The sequence below is a fragment of the Balaenoptera borealis genome (assembly GCF_965194805.1).
Source record: "Balaenoptera borealis genome assembly, contig: HAP1_SCAFFOLD_1201, whole genome shotgun sequence".
Classification (NCBI taxonomy): Eukaryota; Metazoa; Chordata; class Mammalia; order Artiodactyla; family Balaenopteridae; genus Balaenoptera; species Balaenoptera borealis.
Genome location: NW_028123013.1, coordinates 66,257 through 90,859, shown reverse-complemented (window position 1 = coordinate 90,859; position 24,603 = coordinate 66,257). Strand labels below are relative to the sequence as shown.

The following is a 24,603-nucleotide window of genomic DNA, read 5'->3' as shown; positions in this document are numbered from 1 at the left end:
ATGTGCACTGCAGCAATATTGAAATAGCCAAGATATGGAAGCAAAAAAAAGGTCCATAAACAGATGAATGGACAAAGAAGAAGTGGTATATAGACAGAATGGAATATAAGTCACGAAAAAAAGTAAAAGAATGGCATATGCAGCACCACACATGAGCCTAGAGATAATCACACAACGTGAAGTAAATCAGAATGCGAAAGACAAATGCCTTTTGATATCACTTATGTTATCTGAAAATTCATAAAAATGAACATATTTCCACAGAGAAAGGCAATCTCAGATTGAGAAGACAAACTTATGGTTAAGCCAAAGAAAAGGTGTGAGGAATGGATAAATTAGGATATTGGGGTTAACACACATATACTAATACATATAAAATATATAATCCCCAAAGACCTATGGAATACCAAGAGTGGTCTACTCAACACTCTGTAATAATCTACATGGAAAAGAACCCAAAGATCAATAGATATATGTATATGTGTAAATGAACAAGATTCTGTACACCTAGAAAAAAAGACATTTTTCAATCAAGTTTGCTCTGATAAAAACTACAACTTAAAGACACAGACAAGAATTAAGGAGGCTAAAACTTATGGGGGTTTGTCCTGGCACATTCCACTCTAATCTGCAACCTAAAAGCACAACTTGCAGCAAGGTTCTGTTTCCCTAGCAAGCAGAGTTGGCAACGTAGAAGTCTTCCCACCCTAAGGCCGTTTCCTCAAACAGCAGCTCAAATCTACTGCTAATGGTCACTAATATTCACAAGGACTGCAGGGCTGTAAATGACTCATGCCCTCAAAAAATATCCTGGGGCAGGGAATGGCCAAAAAATCCAAACGCGGCAAATTTTTCAAGAAGGCAATTAGAAGTTGTAAGTTTAGCTCAATCTTAAAAAAAAATGAAAAGGACATTGATAAACGCAAAACATCAGGAATTGTCAGACGCATGGAAACCCAATCTACACAAAGGTATCACCTCACACCAGTCAGAATGACCATCAGCAAAAAGTCAACAAACAATAGATGTTGAAGAAGTTGTGGAGAACAGCATAACCTCTCGGTCTAAGTGGGATGTAAAGTGGTAACAGCCAATAATAGGAACAGAATGGCAGTGTGTTTAAAGGTAAAAAGTGAGTCACCATATGATCTGGAAGGCCCACTATTGGGCCTGTCACCTGTGAAAGCCAGAATCCAAAAGACACGGGATGGAAAATCGTGTATTGCAGCAGTATTTACAATAGGCAAGACATGGAAGCAAACAAAATGCCCATCAACAGATAAATGGACAAAGAAGAAGTGGTATACGTACCGAATGGAATAGTAGCCTCGGGAAAAAAATGAACAATGCCGTTTACAGGACTACAGATGAGCCTAGAAATAATCATATTAGGTTAAGTCAGTCAAAAAGGAATGACAAATATCCTATGATATCATTTATACATGTTATCCTAAGATTGCTACCAATGAACATATTTCCACAGAAAAAGACACTCACAGACTTATAAAACAAACTAATGGTTAACCAAAATGAAAGGTGGGAGGATGGATAATTTAGGACTAAGGGGCTAACATACATAGATTAATGTATGTTAAATGTATATAAACATATAACATATAAACTATATGAATTATATAATCACTAATACATAGAAAATATATAATGACAAAACACCTACCAAATACCAAGGGAGGTCTACTCAACATTCTGTAATAACATACATGGTAACAGGATCCGAAGATGAACAGACATATGCATGAATCATTGAGCAGATTCTGTACAGCCAAACAATCACAACACTCTAATCAAATTTACTCCGATAAGAAATAGAAATTAAATTTAAAAAACAAACATAAGTAAGGAGACATAAACTTCTGGGGGCTTGTCCCAGCACATTCCACTCTAATTTACAACCTTGGAACGCTACCTCCAGGAAGACTCTGTTGCCCTAGTAACAAGAGTTGAGAACGAAATAATGCTGCCACCTTGTGGCTCTTTCCCACAACAGCAGCTTTAAACCCAGTGCTAATGGTAGCTTAATAGTCACAAGGACTGCTGGGCTGTAAATGACGCCTGCCCTCAAAAAATGCCCTGGGGTAGGGAATAGGCAAGGAAATTCAACACATGACAAATTTTTCAAGACGTCAATATGAAGAGGGAAGTTGTAGTCACTCTTTAAAAAAAAGGAAAAGAAAAAAAAGGACATGCCTGAAGCTCAGTATAAGGAATTATTAGCCACATGCAAATTCAACGTCAAAAAGGTTTCAGCTCACACCAGTCAAATGACCATCAGCAAACACTGCAGGATTCCACTCCCTGTGCTTTGTGGCTGCTTCCCAATAGCTATCTAGTTTACATTTGGTAGTGTATATATGTCCATGCCACTCTCTCACTTCATCCCAGATTACCCTTCCCCCTCCCTGTGTCCTCAAGTCCATTCTCTATGGCTGAGTCTTTATTCCTGTCCTGCCCCTAGGTTCTTCATAACCATTTTTTTCTTTTTTTTTAGATTCCATATATATGTGTTAGCATACGGTATTTGTTTTTCTCTTTCTGACTTACTTCACTCTGTATGACAGTCTCTAGGTCAATCCACCTCACTACAAATAACTCAATTTCATTTCTTTTTATGGCTGAGTAATAGTCCATTGTATATATGTGCCACAGCTTTATCCATTCATCTGTCGATCCTGCCAACACTTTTACTTTACTCAACTGAGACCAATGTCAGACTTGTAAGGTAATAAATTTACGATGTTTTGAGTCACTCAATTTGCGGTAATTCGTATGAAAGCAATAAAAAACAAATACAGACGTCCTACAAGAGCCAGGCTATATATTTATATTTAAGTATTTCTAAAATGAATTTAACCCTGTGATTCACAGCAGCAGCAGCTTCCAAGGGATCCCACCACACACCTGAGGCGAAAGCAGCCTAATAAAGAAGCAGTGACAGCAGCAGGTCACTGCCCCACACTTGGGGTAGAGGGGGATTTGATCTACTGTAGCAGCAGCATAGCCTGAATGGGAATGCATCCTCCTGTGGCACTAGTCCCATCAGCATTAGTCTAATCTGCTAGCATCTGCTGTGCCAACAGGCCCAACATATACAAACCCTCCAACTCAGTAGCATTAAGTGAGCCAGGCTCAGTGTTTCCTGAAACTCATATCCAATGGCACTGGAAAGCCCAGATATCACCTACTGTTATGAAAACATAAAAAACAATAACAGAAGACTGGCAACTTCAGAAAGAAAAGGCGAACAATGGAATGGGTGAAAACAAGTGGGATAAATATAAGAGACTATCATTAGTCTCATGAGTTTCTTAAATTCCCTATGATGGTCAAACAAAAATTATGACACCATCTGATGTGGTTCTCAATGTATATAAAGGAAATACTACAGAAAATCATACTTTAAAACTGGGGACTATTAAGAGACCTAAATGGAAGTAAAATTTTGAAACTTCACTTGAAGTAATAAAAGACAGATTCCAGTAGGCTATGATAAGTTACATATGTATAGTGTAAGGCCAAAAGCAACCACTAAGAAAACTATACAAACAGTATACACAAATGATTATAAATAAATTAGATTAAAATGGACTTACCAAAAAATGTTTAAGTAACCCACAAGAAGGCAAAATAAGAGAAACACAGGATTGAGAAACTAAGGTAAAAGACAAAACAAAAAATAAAATGGTAGACCTAATCTTTAACATAGCAATAATTACATTAACTGTAAATGATCTAAATAACCAAGTCAAAGACAGAGATTGGAAGAGTAGATGAAAAAATCACAAGCATGATCCAACTCTATACTGTCTATAAGAAGCTTACTTTAAACATCATGATATAGGTAGTTCAAAGTAAAAGGATGAAAAAGGTATATCATGTGAACATTCATCAGAAAAAGCAGGAATGGCTATATTAATATCAGATAAAGTAGATTTCAGAGCAAAGGAAATTATTAGGGGCAAAGAGGGTCATTACATAAAGATAACAGGAATAATCCACCTAGATGACCTAGTGATACTAAATGTGTGTGCACCAAACAACAGAACTTCAAAACACATGAAGCAAACACTGAAAAAGGTAAAAGGAGAGAATTTCAAATCCACAATTATTATTTGAGACTTCAACACAGCAATTTATAGAACTCCCAGAGAGAAAAATCAGCAAGGGTATGGAAGAACTGAAAACATCATCAATCAACAGGATATAACTGACATTTAAAGAACACACTCAATAAAAGCAGAATACATATTCAAGTGTCCATGGAACATTCACTCATATACCATACACTGGGTGATAAAAAAAACATTAGCAGATTTAAAAGAATTAAAATCATAGAGAGTATGTTCTCTAGCCATAATGGAACCAGACTAGAAATCAATAACAGAAAGACAACAGGAAAATCTTCAATCACATGAAAACTAAACATCACAATTCCAAATAACTCATGGGTAAAAAGTCAAGGAAAAATTTTTAAATGCATAGAATAAAAGAAAATGGAGATATAACAGATCAACATTTGTGGAATGAAGTGAAAGCAATGCTGAAAGGGAAGTCTATAGCACTAAATTGGGAAAGAAAATATTTCAAAGAAATAGTCTAATTTTCTATATTAAAATAGTAAAAACGGAAGAGGAAAAAACACTAAACAAGCAGAAAGAAGGAAATAATAAAGATGAAACAAAAATCCATGAAACTGAAAACAGGAAAATGGGGGGGGGGAGGAAATCAATGAAACAAAAGGCTGGTTCTTCAAAATAAACAATCTCATCAAGAAAGATGTAGCAAGACTGATCAAGATAAAAAGAGAGATGGCACAAATCACAGATATCAGAAATGCAACCAAGGATACCATGACATATCCTGCAGGTTAATAAGGGACAAGTTATTATGAACAAGTCTACACTATAAATTCAAAAATGTGGATGAAATGGACCAATGCGTCTACACCCAAAACTACCAAAACTCAGCCAAGATGAAAGAGACAATCTCAATTTTCCTGTAACTATGAGAAACACTGATTTTTCATTTAAAAACTCCCAAAAGAAATATTCAGGCTTAGATGTTTCACTTTTACCCAAGACTTAAAGAATTAACACCAATTTTACATGACTTGATAAGAAACAGAAGTAGAGGGAACAGTTCCTAATTAATTTTATGAAGCCAGTATTACCTTGATACCAAAACCAGACTGGGATAGTATAGAAAGAAGAAAACTACAGGCCAGTATTTTTTATGAAATTGGCTGTAAAAATCTTCAGCCAAATATGAGCAAATTAACTCCAGAAATATATAAAAAGAATAATATACCATGACCAAGTGGTATTTATTCCAGTTATGCAAAGTTGGTTAAATATTTGAAAATCAAACAATGTAATCTACCATATCCAATAGATTAAGGGGGAAAAGTCATGTGATCCTAATCATTAATGCAGAGAAAGCATTTGACAAAATCCAATCCCATTCATGATTTAAAAAAAAAAGAAGAAAAGAAACTCCAAGCAAACTAGGAATAGAAAAGGAACATACAGAAACTCATAAAGATGATCTACAAACAACCTATACCGACATTATATTTAACTGTGAAAGACTGAACGCTTTCTCTGTAAGATCAGAAACAAGGCACCGATATCTGCTCTCACCACTTTTATTAAATATTTTACTGGGGGTTCTAGTAAGAAAATAAAGCAAAAATAAATAAATAGATAAATTTAAAAGTTAAATTTTTAAAAAGTTTATTTAAAAGATGAAAGAACTATTCCTACTATGTTGAATAGGAAGGAATATATCCTCCTGAATGTTGAATAGTAATATATCCTATTATATTGAATAAGGAAAACTAAAACTGTCTATATCTGAAGATGAGATGATAATCTAAATGGAGAAAATACCAAGGAATCCACATAAAGCTTGAGAAATAATATTAGTTTGTAAATGTTTTAGAGTACAAGATCCACACAATTTTATCAAATTATATATTAATAACAAATGTGTAGAAGCTTAAATAAAAATATGTGATGCCATTTACAACTGACCTAAATAAATACTTAAATAGAAGCCCAATAAGACATTTATAGGACCTCTATACTGAAAATTACAAAATGCTGATGAAGAAAATTTTAAAAGTCCCAAACAAAGAGGGAGACATACCTTGTTCACGGATTAGAAAACACAACATAATAAAGCTGTCAATTCTCCCCAAGTTAAGAGGCTTAACACAATTACTCTTAAAATGCCCTCAAGGTTTTTGTGGATATAGACAAGCTTATTCTAAGATTTATATGGTAGGAAGAGGCTGAAGAATAGCTAAAACAATTTGTAAAGGAAGATTAAAATGGGAGGAATTAATCTACCCAATTTCAAGATTTCGCAGTAGTGATGGAGGGTAGATACATAGATCAATGGAATGGAACAGAGAACCCAGCAATAGACTGACACAAATACATTTAACTTGGTTTTGACAGCAGTGCAAAAGCTATCAAGGAAGAATAGACTTTTCAAAAAATGGTACTGAAACAGTTGGACATCCCTCGACAAAAACAAACAAACAAACAATGAACCTTAACCTAAACCTTACACATCTTACACAAAAATTAAATCAAAGTGGATCATAATCTTAAATGTAAAAGCAGGACATTTTTAGAAAAAAAAATAGGAGAAAATCTTTGGCATCTACAACTAGGTGAATAATTCTTAGACTTGACACCGAAAGTATGATCAATAAAAGCAAAAACTGATCAATTGGATCTCATCAAAATGAGTTTAAAATGCTTCATAGAAGATCCTTTTAAGTGGATGAAAACTCAAATTACACAGTGGGAAAACATATTTGAAAATCCCATAGGAGACAAATGACTTGTATCTATAATATACAAAGAACTCTCCAAACAACTTAAAAAAATCCAACTAGAGAATAGGCAGAAGACAGGAACAGACATTTCATGGAAGAGAATATACACATGGCAAAGAAGCACATGAAAAGATGTTCAACATCGTTAGCCATCAGGGAAATGCAAATTAAGACCATAATGAGATATCAGAGAATAACTAAAATTAAAGTATAGTGACAACATCAAATGCTAGCGAGTACGTAGAAAAATTATATCACATCACTGGTGGGAAAATAAAATGGTTTAGCCACTCTGAGAAACAGCTTGACAGTCTCTTTTAATCCTAAAAGTAGATTCACCCTACAATGCAGTAATTGTACTCTTGAGCATTTATCCAAAAGAAACAAAAACTTAATGAAGTTCCCACAGAAACTTACACATAAATGTTCATAGCAGTTTTATTTCTAATAGCCACAAACTGGCAACTCCCCAAATGTCTTTCAATGGGTGAATGTTGAAACAGATTGTGATAAAATCTTATGATAGAATACTACCGAGCAACAACAAGGAACAAATTATTAATATATGCAAAAATTGAAATGAACTTCAAGGGAATGATGCCGAGGGAAAAGTTTTTAAAAGCCAATCTCCGAAGATTAAGTAATTCATGATTATGTTTACATATTATTCTTAAAATAACAAAACTGTGGAGATGGAGAACAGATTAGAAGTTGCCAAGGGTTAGAGATGGGGGTAGAAGGTACAGCGGGGGAACTCTGTGAGGTTTTTGTGGTCCCAGTACAAATAATACAACAATCTTGGTTTTAATCCCTAAAGATTTTTAAAAGCAATTCCTAATAAGAGGTGTCCAGATATTTAGCAATGGCAGCAGATTAGAGGTATAGCTCCCCAACATGACAACTTCGAAAGAGATCTATACTATCAATACTAATTTAATGCATATGTTAATTTTTAAAAGGCCAGTCACAATACTTAAATGGTACATATCTTAACGATATTACTCTGGGTATCCAGCTATACCAAATGGACTAGCAGGATTTTCTGTCCATTCAATCTTATTTAAGACAGTAAATCTTATAATAAGACAGTTAAAAAAAGAAAAAGAAAAACAACAAACCTCAACTACAGTTGGATATTCTCACAGCAAGATGAGGTGAAAATACATAGCAGCGGTTCAAAAGCTTAAGCAGTGGCACCTAAATTTGGCTGCACATTAGAATCCTCTGAAGCACTTTTTAAAAACCCTCACACCGACGGTTGGTCATGCTAGACCAATACAATCATTTTAACTCTCCTCAGACGATGCCAATGTCTAGCCAGAACGGAGAACCAGCGGACTAAGCAGAAGGGGATGTTTCTACAAAGATCTCTTAACAATAAGTCCTCTCACCCAATCAAGATTTACCTCCCCGCAAAGGGGTAAAGAAGGCTAGATGTTGTCCATACTTGCTTAGCTTTAATTAGCACTTGTGACTTGCCCAAAACCTAGATCATGTTTCCCCTAAATTTCATGTTATTCCCTAAGTTTATCAAACCCAAGGCTAAGGGGTTTGCCAGGATGAGATTTTAAGTGCTCACACAGGGGAAGTCCCTGGCAAACCAGGACAGCGGTCACTCTACACTGCAATGTAAAGCATCCTAAATAACCCTGCCACTGCTCCCAGATACTAGTCTGTGCCAACCAGTGGAGAAAAGGCATTCTCCATTACTACCATGGCAAATGCTACTGTACTTACCTTGGCTAGTCCCTATCTTTTCCAGGCGCCACTCCCCTTCACCTGCTGGTGGACGCTTCGGCCAGCTGACAATGCAGATATTTTCAAACTTTAAGGTGAATAAAAATCATCTGGAGGGCCTGTTGTAACAGAGATCACTGAGCCCCACCAGAGTTGCTGATTCCATAGGGCTGGGACCGGGCCCTAAAACTTGAATATCTAACACATTATCAGGGGATGCTGGGAAAGCTGGTCAGGTAATGGTAAAGCTGGCCAGGAAAAAGAAACCCGACGTGTCAAGATCATAAAGTACGGAAGGGCAAGCCCGCCGGCAGTCCAGGCCGGGGTGGGGGGGACCTGGGTCCCCAGCCCTACAGGGCCAACGGCAGACCGGCTCGGGCGCCCCTCGGAAGCGCGGGGTCCCCGCTGCCGAGTCTGTGGCCCCGGCCGGCCCCGGCTCCCCTCTGCCCACCCTGCGCGCGGGGGCTGGAAACGGCCGTGGAGAACCAGGCAGGGCGGGAAGGGGGGCTCCAAAGAGGGTCTGGCGACTCGAGTCGCTCCGTTACTCGGTGGGCTCAGCGCGCGCCGTGGGGGAAGAGAGGTGGAGGTCCGGGAAGAGGGGACGGGCGGCACTCACGTAGACCAGCAGCAGCCATGGGTAGACGGCGGGCTCGGCCACCACGGGCGACTCCAGCCTCAGCTTCTCCCCCACGTTTTCGCGCGCGGCCCCCGCACCAGGCTAGTCTGGCGGTTGGGGGAGGGGCGGGGCGCCGCCGGCGGGGGCGGGACAGGCGGGCGGGCGGGAGGCTGAGGGGAGGGAGCCTGGCCTGGGCCTCAGCCGGCGCCGCCGCCGCCGCCGCCGCCGGCCTGCTCCCGTCCGGCCCCCGGCTCCCTCTTTGTGGTCACAGGCCCGGGGCCTCCAGCGCTGCTGCCAACTGGGGCCGGCCTGAGCAAGCACAATGAGCCGGGGCCCGGCTGAACCACTCACTCGCGGCGAGCACCTCCCGCCCCGTGGACCCGCCCCCACGCACACACGTACGCACGCACGCACGTACGCACGCAAGCACGCACGCACGTCTTCAGCTGCCCCCGGCCACACCCACCGGCCCGAAGTGGAGACCCGGGGAGACCCCTCGGGGCCTGGGGTGGCGGGTTCGACTCCCGCCCTTGACGTACCGTGACACCTCCCCCCCAATATGTTTCTAGGTATTATATGTATATATGAATATACTATTATATACACACTTGCGTATGAATTTATATGTGTATGTACATGCGCATATTTACATATAGGTGTGTGTGTGTACACATTGTATATATGTATGTGTATATATCTTATATATATGATATATGTATGTATATATACGATGAATTTCTATATACAGTACATATATATTTTTATGCTATATGCTTTTATATGTAGGTGTATATGTGTGTCTATATGTATGTACGTGTATGTATTGCATATATTATATGTGTATGTATGTATACTGTCTATATGCACACCTAAATATCTTTGTATGTGTGTATATACGTATGCTATATATGTACCTAGGTGTGTATATTGCATATGTTATACGTATGTGTACATACTGTATACAAACTATGCATTTTATATGTGTGTATGTATAGTGTATATGTATGTGTGTATTGTCTATATTGTGTGTATATGTGTGTATACATACTGTATATATACAAACTGCATTTTATATGTGTGTATATATGTATGTGTGTATTGTATATACTATATGTGTATATGTGTGTACGCATACTGCATATGTACACAGCTGTATATTTTTGTATGCTTGTACATATGTACGTGTGTGTGTATATACACACACACCCCATATGGATTCTGTTTGTCTGGAGAACCCTCACTGATACGGACACTTATGACAATTGAGTACCTGCTCTTTGCCAGCCAGGGAGCCAAAGGCTTGTCTTTCGGTGTCTCCCTTAAGTATCACGAGTCCCAGGAGGGAAGGTGATGCTGCTCCTACCAGTTGAGGTGCCTCAGGGTCAGTTAGGTGGACAGGGCGGGGGGCTGGAGCCTGGTGGAGCCCAGGTGGAGTTCTAGCAGCAGTACAGCCTAGCAGTCCCACTTCCCCGGGTGCTTCTCACAAAGACGCCGAGGGAGAGTCGGGACCTGAAGGAGGGAATGAGGAAGCTTCCGTGGGTCCGCAAGCCCAGACCAAGGCTGACTCGTCAAGAGTGTTAGAGGTCAGGACTGTGGTTACCCTGGGGGTGGGCTTACACAGAGCCATTCATATCCTGAAAAAGTATCCATTCTGCTCTTGTTTGTATGGTTACCCCCCTCCCCCAAATCTTTTAAAAACAGATTCTCTTGGTTGCTGGGAACACACACGGGGAAGTTGTGTGTGAGGGGGTATGATCCAGGGGACAGGGAGGATAAGCCCCCCACTCGTAGGGCAAGGAGTGGCTCAGCTTTGTGAGCTGAGGATGGCCCACGAGGTTCCAGAGAGAAGGGTCCCTGCTCCGTTCCTGCTCTGTGCACCCCATTCCCAGCCTGAGAAGCCCAGAGCCACCCACCCCCCCGCAACACACACACACCAGGGAGGAGAGCCAGTCACCCTGGCTCCCAGCCTCCGGCTCCAAGGCTCCCGGCACTAGGAGCTATTTTCAGCTTTCATGCCCTAGGACACGGCCAGAGCTATTGTCTCCGGAAACTCTCTGTCTGTCTCTCGCCCGGCCTCCCTCCCTTCCTCCCTCCCTCCTCCGCTTCTTCCCCTCCAGCTCCATCTGTCCTCCCCTCCACCCTGCATTTCTACCCAGGATGGCTCACAGACAGCTGCTCCCCGTGCCCACCTGCCACCATTCCATGGATGTCAAAGCAAGCCCTGGGGACTTCCCTGGAGGTCCAGTGATTAAGACTCCGAGCTTCCACTGCAGGGGACGCGGGTTCGATCCCTGGTCAGGGACATAAGATCCCACATGCCACACAGCACGGCCAAAACAAAATGAATAAATAAAGTTATAGTGATGAAACAGCCCTAGTGGTGCAAGGATGGGACGTATAGCTCTATGGTATAGAAAAAAGGTCCAGAAACAGATATATGAGAACTTGATATGATAGAAAGTGGGGAAATTAAGGAGTTTTCAATAAATGGCATTAGGAGAATTGCATATCCATGTGGGGAAAAGTAAATTAGAAAAAAAAAAAAGCAAGCCCTGGTCAGGTGTGACCTTGGGCCCAGGGCCATTGGCACAGGTTGTCATGTGGGATGTTCTTCCTTAGACTCCTCCCTCCCTCCTGTGTCACTGTCACTTCCTCCAGAACCTTCCTGGACTCCCCTCCACAAGCCCAGGGTGTGCCCTCACCCGCCCTGGATCACCAGAATTCCAATCCCGGCCCACCCTTCCCCGCCAGGTAGAGAACTGTGCATGGTCAATAAGACCGTAGAGGTCATTGGCCATTGCTATTGCAGCTGGAATTGTTACTGTGTTTAGATAGGGTGACCAACACCCGCCCCCAGTTTGCCCAGGACCGCTCAGGTTTGAGCGCTGGAACTCTGGGGAAACTCTCAGTCCCGGGGAACCCCAGAAGGCTGGTCAGCCTATTTAGGACAGATCTTTCACTTGATCTCCCAACCCCCGAGAGCCAGAAAGGGAATCTCCCCCCTCCTTCCATTGTAACCTTCATTCATTCATCCACTCATCCCTTTATTCAACTCCTTTATTCAGCAAGTATTTATGAAGCATCTACTACACAGCAGACACTCTTCTAGGTGCTGGGGACATAACAGCATCCCTGTCCTCAAAGAGCTCACGTTCTAGTGAGGGCAGCAAACAGTAAACTGAGAAGGTGTGATTTATTACATGGGGATGATGTCTCGGAGACCACTGCAGGGCAGGGGAGGTGGGAGAGGAAAGGGGCAGTTCTAAATGCAGGCGCTGACGGGATTGGGGCAGACCTTGCCCTGGGCCAGGCTGGTTGCTTCAACACAGCTGTCCTCGCCCAGAGCCATCCTGCCCCCGCCTCACCCAGTTCTTCCGTGATGTGTGGGGAAAATCTGTGGTTGTCACAACTGGGAGGGAGGGCCCCTGGAATCAAATGGGTGAGGCCAGGGATGCTGCTAAACCCCACACAGTGCCCAGGAGGGGCCCTCAGCAGAGGATGACCCGCCCCGAATAACCCCAGTGCCACGGGGGAGACCCTGCACTAATATTATTCAGACCCGCTGGTGCCCCGATTCCTGCACAGGCAGGGACTCTAACCGGCTCACCTCTGTATCCCGAGGTGACCTAGAGTGGGGCAGCCACGAGGGCTGAGATGAGTATCGGGGGTGAAATGACAAACCTCTGCACCCACTCTCCCCTCCGCACCCCAGGGGCGATGGTCTCTATCTCCTCCCCGTGCAGGTAGCTTTTCCCTGAGCCATTTCTTCTTGTCAAGGTCCCTGTCGCAGGTTGGGTTCCCCGAAGATGACGTTGAGAGCAAGGATTGGAGTGCAGGTGGTTGATGTGAGGCGTGCAGGAACAGATACAGCTGCCATAGGGTCCCACAATTCCACTCCCGGGCATAGATCCGGAGAAAACTCTAATTCAAAACTATACATACACCCCTGGCATTTCCCTGGTGGTCCAGTGGTTAAGAATCCATGCTTCCAGTGCAGGGGGCGTGGGTTCCATCTCTGGTCAGGGAACTAAGATCTCACATGCCGTGTGACAATAAAAGAAGAAAGAAAGAAAGAGAGAAAGAGAGAAAGAGAGAGAAAGAAAGAAAGAAAGAAAGAAAGAAAGAGAAAGAGAGAGAGAGAAAGAAAGAAAGGAAGAAAGGAAGAAGGAAAGAAGAAAGAAAGAAAGATACATGCACCCCAACGTTCATTGCAGCACTATTTACAGTAGCCAAGACATGGAAGCTACCTAAATGTCCACTGATGGATGAATGGATAAAGAAGATGTGGTACATATATACAATGGAATATTATTCAGCCATAAAAAGAATGAAATAATGCTATTTGCAGCAACGTGGATGGACCTAGAGATTATCATACTAAGTGAAGTAAGTCAGAAGAGAAAGACAAATATCATATGATCTCACTTATATGTGAAATCTAAAATACGACACAAATGAACTCGTCTACAAAACAAAAACAGACTCACAGACATAGAGAACAGACTTGTGGTTGCCAAGGGGGAGAAACAGTGAGGGAGGGTTGGATTGGGAGTTTGGGGTTAGCAGATGCAAACTATTAAATATAGGATGGATAAACTACAACGTCCTACTGTCTAGCACAGGGAACTATATTCAGTATCCTGTGATAAGCCATAACGGAAAAGAAAAAAGTTTTATTTATAGGTTCCATCCCTAACTGAGCTGGCCCATCCCCTCCCATGTTTCTAAGTGCAGCCCGAGGCTGCAGACTTCCCACCCCACCGTGGTCTTCAGCTCCAGAGCAAGCCACCTGCGAACCACCCACATCTTCCCAGGGGCTGGCAACTCTCCTTTGCTACTGATTCCAAGACACATCCAAATAGCAAAAATGTGACCATGAAAAGAAACTCAGGCATGTTCAAATCAGGGAAATAACATTCTTAGCTCTGTTCAGTACTCGCTTAATTTTACAAGAGCTTAGAGTTACAAAAAAGTTGCAAAGATCTGTACAGAGTGTACAGAGTGCCGTGGACCCTGACCCAGTACCCCTATTTCCAACTCATTAGTACCTTAGTGTGACATGTTTATCCAACTAAGGAACCAAGATGGATACATTGTTATTAACTAAAGTCCACACTTTATTAGAATTTCCCTAGTGTTCCCCTAACATCCTTTTTCTGTCCCAGTCTCCTCTGGGCTGTGACATTTCTCAGACGTCGCTGGGTTTTGATACCTTGAAAGTTTTGAGGAGGACTGGTCAGGTGTTTTGTCCCTCAATTTGTTAGTCTGTTTGTTTTCTGATGTTTTCTTATGGTTGGTCTGGAGTTATGGGGTTTGGGGCGGAAGACCCAGACAGAGATAAAAATGCCATTCTCCTCAGGTCACATCAAGGATACACACCATCAACGGGACTTATGACAAACGATTTTACCCTTGATCACCTGGCCAGTATCGTCTTTTTTTTCTTGCTGCGTTGGGTCTTCGTTGCGTGTGGGCTTCTGTAGTTGTGGCACGGGGGCTCAGTAGTTCTGGCTCCCAGGATCTAGAGTGCAGGCTCAGTAGTTGTGGCCCACGGGCTTAGTTGATCTGCGGCACCTGGGATCTTCCCAGACCAGGGCTTGAACCTGTGTCCCCTGCATTGGCAGGCGGATTCTTTTCTTTTCTTTTTTTCTTTTGCAACCAAAACGTTAATCCCAAGGATTCTCACAAAACATATTACAAATGACAGCATGAAAAAAAAAATTGCACAGTAACTCAAAGTTCAGCTCTACAATATACTCTTAATCTGGCAGGACATTGGTATCTTGATAATCTCAAATTTCCAAAAAATATTACAAAGAGCTATGTATTCATGTACAGCAATCACAGAGGGGACGTATGACCTAACTCAAAGGTAAACTAACTTCCTTGAAACTTCTTAGATTTTAAACTCCCTGGACAATCTCTTGTCCGGTGTGAAGACTAGTGGAATTTTTAAACCTCTAATCTAGGGTAAGGGTGCGGCTTTCATTTTTACCTGCTGGCTTGGGTTCACAGCACCTTTTAAAGACTGCTTGCTTAACTACAGCTGCATACCATATCCCAGCTACAGAAAGTCTTTTCAATGTTTGCCAGTGTTGTTTCCATAATAGTAAACATCACACTTTAGGTGGGCAGGAGTTAGAGTTTTATTATCAGTCTAGGCAAGACCAAAAATTCAAAGCAAGTTCAATTTTGCTTAAGGGAACATTGTAAGGTAACAATTCTTCATATTACATGCCTCCCAGGACCCATTTCAAACCATAGAGAATGACACCTTTATGTGTCACTGTCCCAAGAGACAAACAAATGTGAACAACTAAAACATTTAAAAAGTGCACCGAGCTTCGGAAGTCTCAAACAAAACTTGAATTTTCTGTACATACTCCTGCCAAATGAAGTTATTGCCTGTACACCACTCCTCTTGCAAAGTGGTCTTCTATTTCCTTTCATCTGACCTAGATCGGCTAGGAGACCTAGAGAAAGATCGGGACGGCTTGTGATTTCTCTCTTGGGACAGGGATCTCTCTCTTCTCCTATATCTAGAAAGGGACCTGCTCTGGCTGACGGAGAAGGCTCTCCATCTTGGAGATGTGCGGGAGGTGGAGGACTCCTCCTCCCATAATCATCTCGAGGGCGACGACCCCAAGAAGGAGGCGGTCACGATTTCGACTTCTCTTTTCCCCATTCGACAGGTCCACTCTTACTCGGCAGCCACATAGTGTTCTCCCATCTAGTTCTCGGACAGCATCGGCTGCATCTCGGGGATCTTCACATTCAACGAGAGCGAAGCCGGGAGGGTTTTTAGCACCCCACACACTTCAGAGTGGTCCATAATAGCCTAAAGCTCGTTCCAATTCAGCCTTGTTACCACTGTTTCCAAGATTCCCTACATAAACTTTACAGTCCAACGGACAGGAATCACGTTGCAAGACCCTCGTGGCTCCTGGGTTTCACGGGCCACAGGGTGGTCCCGGGCCTCTAGAATCTGGTAGCTGAATCTGCTCGCACAAGCTGTCCTGTGGGGATGCGTTTTCCCCTATGTGTCCAGCCCGGGGCCCTGCTCTCTTGGCCCGGCCTCCCGGGTGAGAGGGTGAACCCCAGCTCCCTGGAGCAGACACTCAGAGCCCTGGTGACCGGACTCACGGCTGACGGGGCTGGAGCGGCGGCTGGACACGTGTGGCCAGCCTGGTGGTGTTTGGCCCCGTCTGCAGTTCCAGTTCCAGCTGAGAAAGAGCCTCCCTGTGTTACTTTCTCCTGGTTGTGTAAGGATCCCCGGTGTCATTTGACAGAAATGTAGACGGTGTGTTCTTTCTCTCTTTTCTCCCTGCTTCCTCTCCTCCCTCGCTGCCTCCCTCTCTCCCTGTACCTCTTTCCCTGTTCCGCTCTCCCTCTACCTCTTTCCCACTCCCTCTCTCGCTCTCCCTCTGTCTCTTCCTCTCTCCCTCCCTCTCTCCCTCTCCCTCCCTCTCCCTCTCTCTTTCCTCTCCCTATCTCCCTCTCTCCTCTCTCCCTCTTCCCTCTTCCTCTCCCTCTTCCCTCTGCCTCTTTCCTCTGCCTCTTTCCTCTCCCTCTTCCCTCTCCTCTTTCCCTCTCCTTCTCTCCCTCCCCCTCTCTCCCTCTCCCTCTCTCCCCCCTCTCTCCCTCTCCCTCTCTCCCCCCTCTCTCTCCCTCTTCCTCTCTCCCTCTCCCCTGTCTCTGCCTCTCCCTCCGTCTCTCCCTCTGGGAGGGAGTGAGGGAGATGGAGAGATGGAGGGAGCGGGAGAGTTGGAGGGAGAGGGAGAGGGAGAGGGAGAAGAGGGAGGAGAGGGAGGGAGGAGACGTCTCTCCCTCCCTCCCTCCCTCTCCCTCCGTCTCTCCGTCTCCCTCACTCCCTCTCAGAGAGGGAGAGACGGAGGGAGAGGCAAAGACAAGGGAGAGGGGGAGAGGGAGAGAGGGAGGGGGAGAGAGAGGGGGGAGAGAGGGAGAGCTCTCTTCCTCCCTCCCTCTCCCTCTCTCCTCCTTCTCTCCCTCTCTCCCTCACCCTCTCTCCCTCTCCCTCCCTCCATCACTTTCCCTCCTTCTCCCTCTCCCTCTCTCCCTCCCAGAGAGGGAGAGACAGAGGGAGAGGGAGAGGGGGGAGACAGGGACACGGAGAGGGAGGGAGGGAGGGAGGGAGACAGAGAGGGAAGCAGGCACCCTCTCGCCTTCTCCCTCTCCCTACCTCCTTCTCCGACTCCCCCTCTCCTCTCCCTCTGTCTCTCCCTCTCCCTCCCTCCCTCTAGGAGAGGGAGAGGGAGAGGAAGGGAGGGAGAGGGAGAGAGGGAGGGGGAGGGAGACGGAGAGGGAGAGACGTCTCGTCCTCCTTCCCTCTCCCTCCCTCGCCCTTTCCCTTCCTCTCTCCCTCTCCCTCCCTCTGTCTCACCCTCTCCCTCCCTCTGTCTCTCCCTCTCCCTCACTCCCTCCCAGAGAGGGAGAGATGGAGGGAGAGGGAGAGACGAGGGAGAGGGGGAGAGGGAGAGAGGGAGGGGGGAGGGAGGGAGAGGGAAGAGGGAGAGTGGGAGAGAGGGAGAGAAGGAGGAGAGAGGGAAAGGGAGGAAGAGACCTCTCTCTCTCTCCCTCTCTCCGTCTCTCCCTCTCTCCCCCTCTCTCTCCCTCTCCCTCTCTCCCTCTCCCTTGTCTCTGCCTCTTCGTCTCTCTGTCTCTGGGAGGGAGTGAGATAGATGGAGAGATGGAGGGAGAGGGAGGAGAGGGAGCGAGGAAGAGGGAGAGAGGGAGGGAGAGAGGGAGAGAGGGATAGAGGGAGGGAGGGAGAGATGTCTTTGTCTTTCCCTCCCTCCATCACTCTCTCCCTCTTCCCCCTCCCTCTCCTGCTCCCTGTCCCTCTCCCTCCCTCTATCCCTCTCTCCCTCTCCCCCCTCCCTCTCCTGCTCCCTGTCCCTCTCCCTCCACCTCCTTCCCTCTCTGGAGAGGGAAGGAGGTGGAGGGAGAGGGTGAGGGAGAGGGAGCACGAGAGGGAGAGAGGGAGAGGGAAAGAGGTATAGGAAGAGCGGAACAGGGAAACAGGGACAGGGAAAGGGGGACAGGGAGAGAGGGAGAGGGAAAGAGGGAGAGGGAGAGGGAGAGCAGAGCAGGGAAACAGGGACAGGGAAAGAGGGAGGCAGAGAGGGAGATGGAAACGGGGAAAGGGAGGGGGGACGGATAGAGGGAGAGGGAGAGAGGGACAGGGAAAGAGAGACAGGGATGGAGGGAGGGAGAGAGGGACAGGACAGGGCAAGAGGGACAGGGAGAGAGGGAGGGAGAGAGGGAGGGAGAGAGGCAGAGGGAGAGATGGAGGGAGAGTGAGAGGCAGGGAGGTAGAGGGAGGGAGGGAGGGAGGGGGACAGAGAGGGAGACAGGGAGAAGGGCTGATGGGGGCTCCCTCCCCCTCCCATCCTCTGCCCACTGCTTTCTCTTTTTTCTGCTTCAACAAACACCAGGCGCCTTTCAGATCAGCCCTGAAGTCAACGTTGATGCTTGGGACGGCCTGACCTCCCCGCTGCCTTCCAGCCCAGGACCACAGCTGGGAGATGAAGTCTGCGGGGCCCTGGGGGGGGGCAGCGGCGGCGGAGGTGGTGGAGGCAGGCACCTCCTCTGACGCCCAATCTCTCCTCCTTTACGAGGCAGCCGCCAGCTCCCCTCCCTGACTCCCCAAGATTTGGGGCCATTTTAATATGTGTCGATAATGCCATGAGCTACTATTTAACTTTTCCACGAGGACCCATCTCCCGAAATGCAGTGGTTTTCAGGCTTGGCTGCACTAGAGAACCCCCAGGGAAAGGAGAGACGTCTGTACCTCCCTCTCTCTCCCTCTCCCTCCGTATCTCCTTCTGGCTCTCTCCCTCTCCTTCTGGGGTGATGCCCGATGAGCTCAGATTCGCAGATGTTCCCCCCATCCCCTCTCTGTGCCTTGCGTGGGGCCTGGGCCTTCTCACTGTGGCCCGGGAACAGCCTCGACATTCAGACATCGGTTCCTGCAAGGACACTTGCGTTTGGTCCATACCGCATGTGGCTGCAGTCTGTGCTTCTCCCGTTTAGCATCTTCAGTAGATGGGGGCTGTGCATGAGCCCTTCATCTTCCCCGCAGACACCACTGGTGCTTGCTCGGCCTCGTGGGTGATGTCCACGGGGGACAGACCTGTGTCCCCACCTTCTTGGGCTGCAGACAGGCCACGTTGGTCCTGTGGTGACTGGGGGCTCCCAGGAGAACCCCACCGCAGACCCAGAGAGGTGGCCCCAGAGAAGGTGGCGTACGCCTGGGGCCAGGCCTCACCAGCCAACCACGGGCCACCTGCAGCAACAGGTCTCTCGCCGTCCAGGGGCTGGGTGTTCGGGCGCCGTGGGGATGAGCTGCTGTCTGCACGGCAGCCAAGTTTGTATTGTTGAGCCCGGGGAGGCCCCTGGGTGGCTCCTGGAGAGCCTGGTCACATTTCTTCCTGCCCTTGGCCTTAGAGCTCATCATGGTTCACGCCGTTTCTGGTTCCAAAAGGACCTGTGTTCATAAAGACCACATGTTAGGACAGCACCAAAGTGTCTAGAAATCCAGGCCAGGAGGAGGAGGGAGGGGGTTTGGCTGTGCCTGCCAGTGGCCTGAGAGCCCTCCCACCCACAGAGACCTGGCCCGGGGCCTGTGGGGAGGGCGTGGCCCACGGTCCCCAGCGCTGGCTGTCTCTGGGTTCCAGGAGAACTGCGCGATCCTCGGGGAGCTGGTAAGGCTGCAGGCTCAGAAGTCCCGCCTGCTGGGATTCAGCACGCGTGCCGACTCTGTGCTGGAGATGAACATGGCCAAGACCAGCCAGGTGGTGGCCACTTTCCTAGGTAACCCCGCCTCCCCGAGTCCCAGTGGGGACGGGGGTCAGGTGGACCTTGACTGGACGTGGTGCTGCCTGAGACCCCACTGTGTCAGCCCTTGGGGGTCGCCTTCCCCAACCCTTCATTCTGCCTCGAGGGGCGTGGGGTGGGGGGCGGCTGGGCGGCTGCCACAGGGACATAGCTGAGCCTCTCCCCTCCGCCCGCAGATGAGCTGGCCCAGAAGCTGAAGCCCCTCGGGGAGCAGGAGCGGCCCTGATCCTGGAGCTAAAGAAGGCTGAGTGCCAGAGGCGGGGCCTGCACTTTGATGGGCCCATCAACGTCTAGGACCTGCGCTACTACATGAACCAGGGGGAGGAGACGCGCTACCACGTGGACCAGTACCTGCTCAATGAGTCCTTCCCCATGCAGGTGGTCACGCGCGGGCGGCTGGGCATCTCCCAGGAGCTGCTGGGGCTGACCTTCGACCTGGAGGAAGGCGCCAACATGCGTCACGAAGATGAAGATGTGAGGCTCTACACGGTCCGGGACGCGGCCTCGGGCAAGGTCATCCATCAGCAAGTTCTACCTGGACCTCTACCCTCGGTGCATGCGTGGGAGAACCTGTCGGCCGTGGGCCGGGGCTCCTCTGTGGTAGCGGGGCCTCACCCGCGTCCCTCCCCAGGGAAGGGAAGTCCGGGCAAATGGCCTGCTTTGGCCTGCAGCCGGGCTGCCTGCAGCAGGACGGGAGGCGCCAGATTGCCATCGCGGCCATGGTGGCCAACTTCACCAAGCCTACGCCCAACCCGCCCTCCCTGTTCCAGCATGATGAGCTGGAGACCTACTTCCATGAGTTCTGGCAAGCGATGCACCAGCTCCGCTCCCAGGAGGGTGCGGGCGAGGGGCTGAAGGCAGGGGGCGGGGAGGGCCCGGGCTCTCCCGTGGTCCTCAGGCAGGCCCTCGCCACGGGATTCTTCCGCTGATGTCACCCCGCACGAGGAGACGCCCTCGGTGTCAGTTTCCATCATCAAACCCCACGCACTGGGCGCGTAAACAACGGAAGTGGATGTCCTCGAGACTCTGGAGGCTGGAAGTCCCAGACCAAGGAGTCAGGACTGGTTCCCTGCATGTTAAATACAGGTATTCAAGAGTTGCCTTTAAAAAAGACAAAATAGAAGAAAGGAACGTTGCATGCAAGGCTGGTGAGTGATGAGTGATGAGAACCAGAGGTTAGGCTCTGGGGCCGGGAGCACCACGCCCTGTGAGGCCCTGGGGCTGCTGCCAGTCTCGGTGGAGGCTCAGCAAGTCCCAGTGACTTCCCAATGTGGGGGGGGGTCCCCAGATGAGCGTCTGGGCCCAGGACCCAGTGCTCGTTCAGTCTTCCTGCAGTCAGCCCTTCGTCCTGAGAGCGATGCTCTCACAGACTGCAACCGGAGCGCGTGGGGACACTTTACTGAGCTGTGCAGCCGTCACTACTGCCCTGTTCTGGAACATTTCCCTCACCCCAAAAAGGTCCCTCACGCCCTTAGTTATCATTCCCTCCCCTCCCCTGTCCCTGACAACCAGGAACCCACTCTGACTCTGTGGATCTACCTGTTCTGGACGTTTCCCCTCAGTGGGGTCACACCCTGTGTGTCCTTCTGTGTCTGACTTCTCTCGCTGAGCACCGTGTTCTCACGGTGCATCCACGTGGCAGCGAGTGGCAGGGCTTCACACCTTTGCGTGGTCGAGGGCCGGAAAAAAGACAAACGAAAAGAAGGGCACGTTGCCTGCGACTCTGGTGACAGCCGGGGATGAGAACCAGAGGGTAGGCTCTGGGGCCGGGAGCGCCGCGCCCTGTGAAGCCCTGGCGCTGCTGCCAGTCTCGGCGGGGCACGAGCAGCGCCGTCCCCCAGGAGCTGCTGGACAAGCTCATCAAGTCCCGGCTGGCCAACCCCCGTGCGGCCGGGCCGAGGGAAAGGAAAGGGGCTCCCGGACCGCCCGGCTGGAAAGCGCGGCCTGGACACAGTGCCAGCGCCCCCGTCTCCTTCCTCCCGCCCTCCAGGCCTCTTCAACCTGCGCCAGATCGTCCTGGCCAAGGTGGACCAGGCCCTGCACACGCAGACGCCCTCGGACCCAGCCTAGGACAATGCCCGCCTCTGCCAGGAGATCCTCGGGGTCCCAGCCACGCCAGGTAGCCAAGCGCACGCCGGGCCCACCTTAGCGGTCGGTTGGCGGCTACTGCCCAGGTCAAGAGGATCCTCTGGTGGTGTGTGAAGGGGGACCGACTGACGGGCTCTGGTCGAGGCTCGCTGACCTCTGGCCTCTTCCTGCCTGGGTTCCTGGGCTGGTCCCTCCAGCTGTGGCCCGCGGAGTCCGAGGGTGGGCTGGGCGTATCTGCACGTGCTTTCTGGAGAGCCTGGAAGAGGCAGGAGAGGGCTTCATACCCCGGACGGAACGCGTCGACGAGGTTTGCCCGTGCGTGTCGGTGCGGAGACGCAGTTCACTCCCTCGTGAGCGCTTTAACCCGCGCTCTCCCCGTGCTGGAGGGCGAGCCCTGACTCATCCCTCGGAGCCTCGGGCAGCTGTCCCTGTAAGAGGCTTAGGGGTGAACCCTCGTGAGCTTCAGCAGAAAGTCGGCAAAGATTGATTTGTGTCCCTCCACTGAGTTGCCCGCAAGGTCCCCGTTTTCTAGAAGTGTTGGGCCAATACTCCCTCTAGTGGCAGGGGACTCAGACAGGGCTGCTTTGAGGCCCCAAGCTCTGGGCTCTGGGGAAGGGGCACGGAGCGGCCAGGGGGCCGGGCAGGAGCCTCTCCGCGTGTGTCCCAGGGACCCACCTGCCTGCGACCTTCGGCCACCTGGCAGGAAGCTACGACGCCCAGTCCTATGGCTACCTGTGCAGCGAGGTGTACTCCGCGGACACGGTCCACACACTCGTTTCAAGCAGGAGGGCATCCTGAGTGGCAAGGTGAGAGGCCGGCCTGCCGTGCAGACCAACACGGAGGTCCTTGGCCTGGGCCTAGATGCTTGTGCCGCCCGCCTGGGCCTGCCAGGCTCTGAGGGCCCTGCCCAGAACCCCCTGCTCCCCTGCCCTTTGTTGAGTCACAGCAGAGGTGGCCACACCCACACCCTCCGTGAAGGGGGTGCTCCACCCTCCTGCAGCCCCGCCCCCTCTCCTCAGGTTGCCATGGACTACAGAAGCTGCATTCTGAGGCCAGGGGGCTCCGAGGATGCCAAGGGCATGGTGAAGCTCTTCCTGGGTTGTGACCCCATGCAGGACGCCTTCCTCCTGAGCAAAGGGCTGCAGGTTGAGGGCTGCAAGCCGCCGGCCTGCTGATGGCACGGGGTTTTGCCCCCCCGGGCGGGCCGGGTGCCTTAGCGCCCCGTCGGGGCGGGGGAGGGGCCGTGTGTCCTCCCAGCCCCCGAGTCCCCGGCGGCCGGCCTAGGCCAAAAGTCTCCACCTGGAAGTGTCTGGAAAGCCTGGCATCAAGGCTCCCCCTTGTTGCACTAATGCAATCCCTTCCTGGGGAGCTTTCCTGGTAACAAAACGGTTCTTTGAAAACGCAGCCATTAATAAAAAAGACTCTACTCCTGGTCTCTGCCTGCCGTCCCTTCCACCACAGGAGTGGCATGGGGGCCGTCACACTGGGGGGAGTTCTGACCTTGGTCGGGGATCAGCCCTGGGGCCGTGGTGACGCGTCTGGGTCACTGGGAGACGGCTGAGCTGTGGGGTGAGTTCAGACGGGGATGGTGCCCCGCACCCCGACCGGGCAGGCTCTCCAGTGAGGGGGTGTCAGTTTCCTGCCGGCCTCTCGCCCGTCACTGTTTGGCATCTCGGGGGCTGTGACTGGCTGGAGCTGGTTCTGGCGGTGGGCACAGCTGCGGGAAGCCCGGCTGTGGCTGTCCCTGTCCCCGTGTCCTGTCCTCCTGCTCACGGCCGGCCGGCTGGCTCCCTCTGGTCATCGGCAGCTGCTGAAGTCTGGACCACAGCAAGGGGCCGCCTTCCTGGGTCCTAGCAATTCTTCCCAAAGGCCTTAGGGATGTGTTTTGGTGGCAGTAGGAATTCAGAGAGGGTGCTGCACCACTGGAGCGGTAGGGTGGCTCTGGACCGTCCCGTGTGTCCTTCCCTGGCCTTTGAGCTCCTTGGGAGCCCTGCCTCCACAAAGGACGCCAGGCAGCGGAACGAGGGCGCGGGCGGCGCCCCGACCTTCTCCCCGTGGCCCAGGCGGGCAGGCCGTGCCACGCTCTGTCCTCCCCTCAGCCTGCCCGCCCGTTCTGTTGTTATTTTACCGAAGAGGACACAGACATTCAGAGAGGCTAGGGTCCATGCCTGAGGTCTCATATCCAGTAAGTGTCAGAGCCGGGGTTTGAACCCAGACAGCCTGTCCCGGAGACCGCGCCCTTACCTCTACACAAACCACCTCCTGGTTCCCTTTATTAGCACAAGACTCATTTCCCTGACAAGCCCAGGCCCCATAAAGGCAACCCTGCCTCCCCCACGTGACCAGCCCTTGCCAACTACTCACCCCAGTGGCAGAGGGACGAGCCACACAGGGGACCCGCCCATCTTGGCCATGGGGACACAGACACCCACTCACACCC

The 24,603-nt window shown here is 49.4% G+C and overlaps 1 long non-coding RNA gene and 2 pseudogenes across 3 annotated transcripts in view; 1 reads left to right on the top strand and 2 right to left on the bottom strand.

Annotated features, from left to right (window-relative positions):
- The window catches only part of LOC309621925, a 120,390-nt gene that overhangs the window by 72,460 nt on the left and 23,327 nt on the right, over positions 1-24,603 (bottom strand). Inside the window, exon 2 of the long non-coding RNA XR_014240337.1 lies at positions 1,312-1,373. This is a non-coding gene — a long non-coding RNA (uncharacterized lncRNA). The remainder of the gene's footprint in view (positions 1-1,311; positions 1,374-24,603) is intronic.
- Positions 15,655-16,141, bottom strand: LOC309621926 (serine/arginine-rich splicing factor 3 pseudogene; annotated as a pseudogene). Its single transcript has one exon. The product of its transcript is annotated as a serine/arginine-rich splicing factor 3 pseudogene (transcript).
- Positions 19,910-23,338, top strand: LOC309621929 (thimet oligopeptidase-like; annotated as a pseudogene). Its single transcript has 7 exons — positions 19,910-20,051; positions 20,252-20,627; positions 20,707-20,902; positions 21,923-21,959; positions 22,066-22,194; positions 22,831-22,969; positions 23,183-23,338. The product of its transcript is annotated as a thimet oligopeptidase-like (transcript).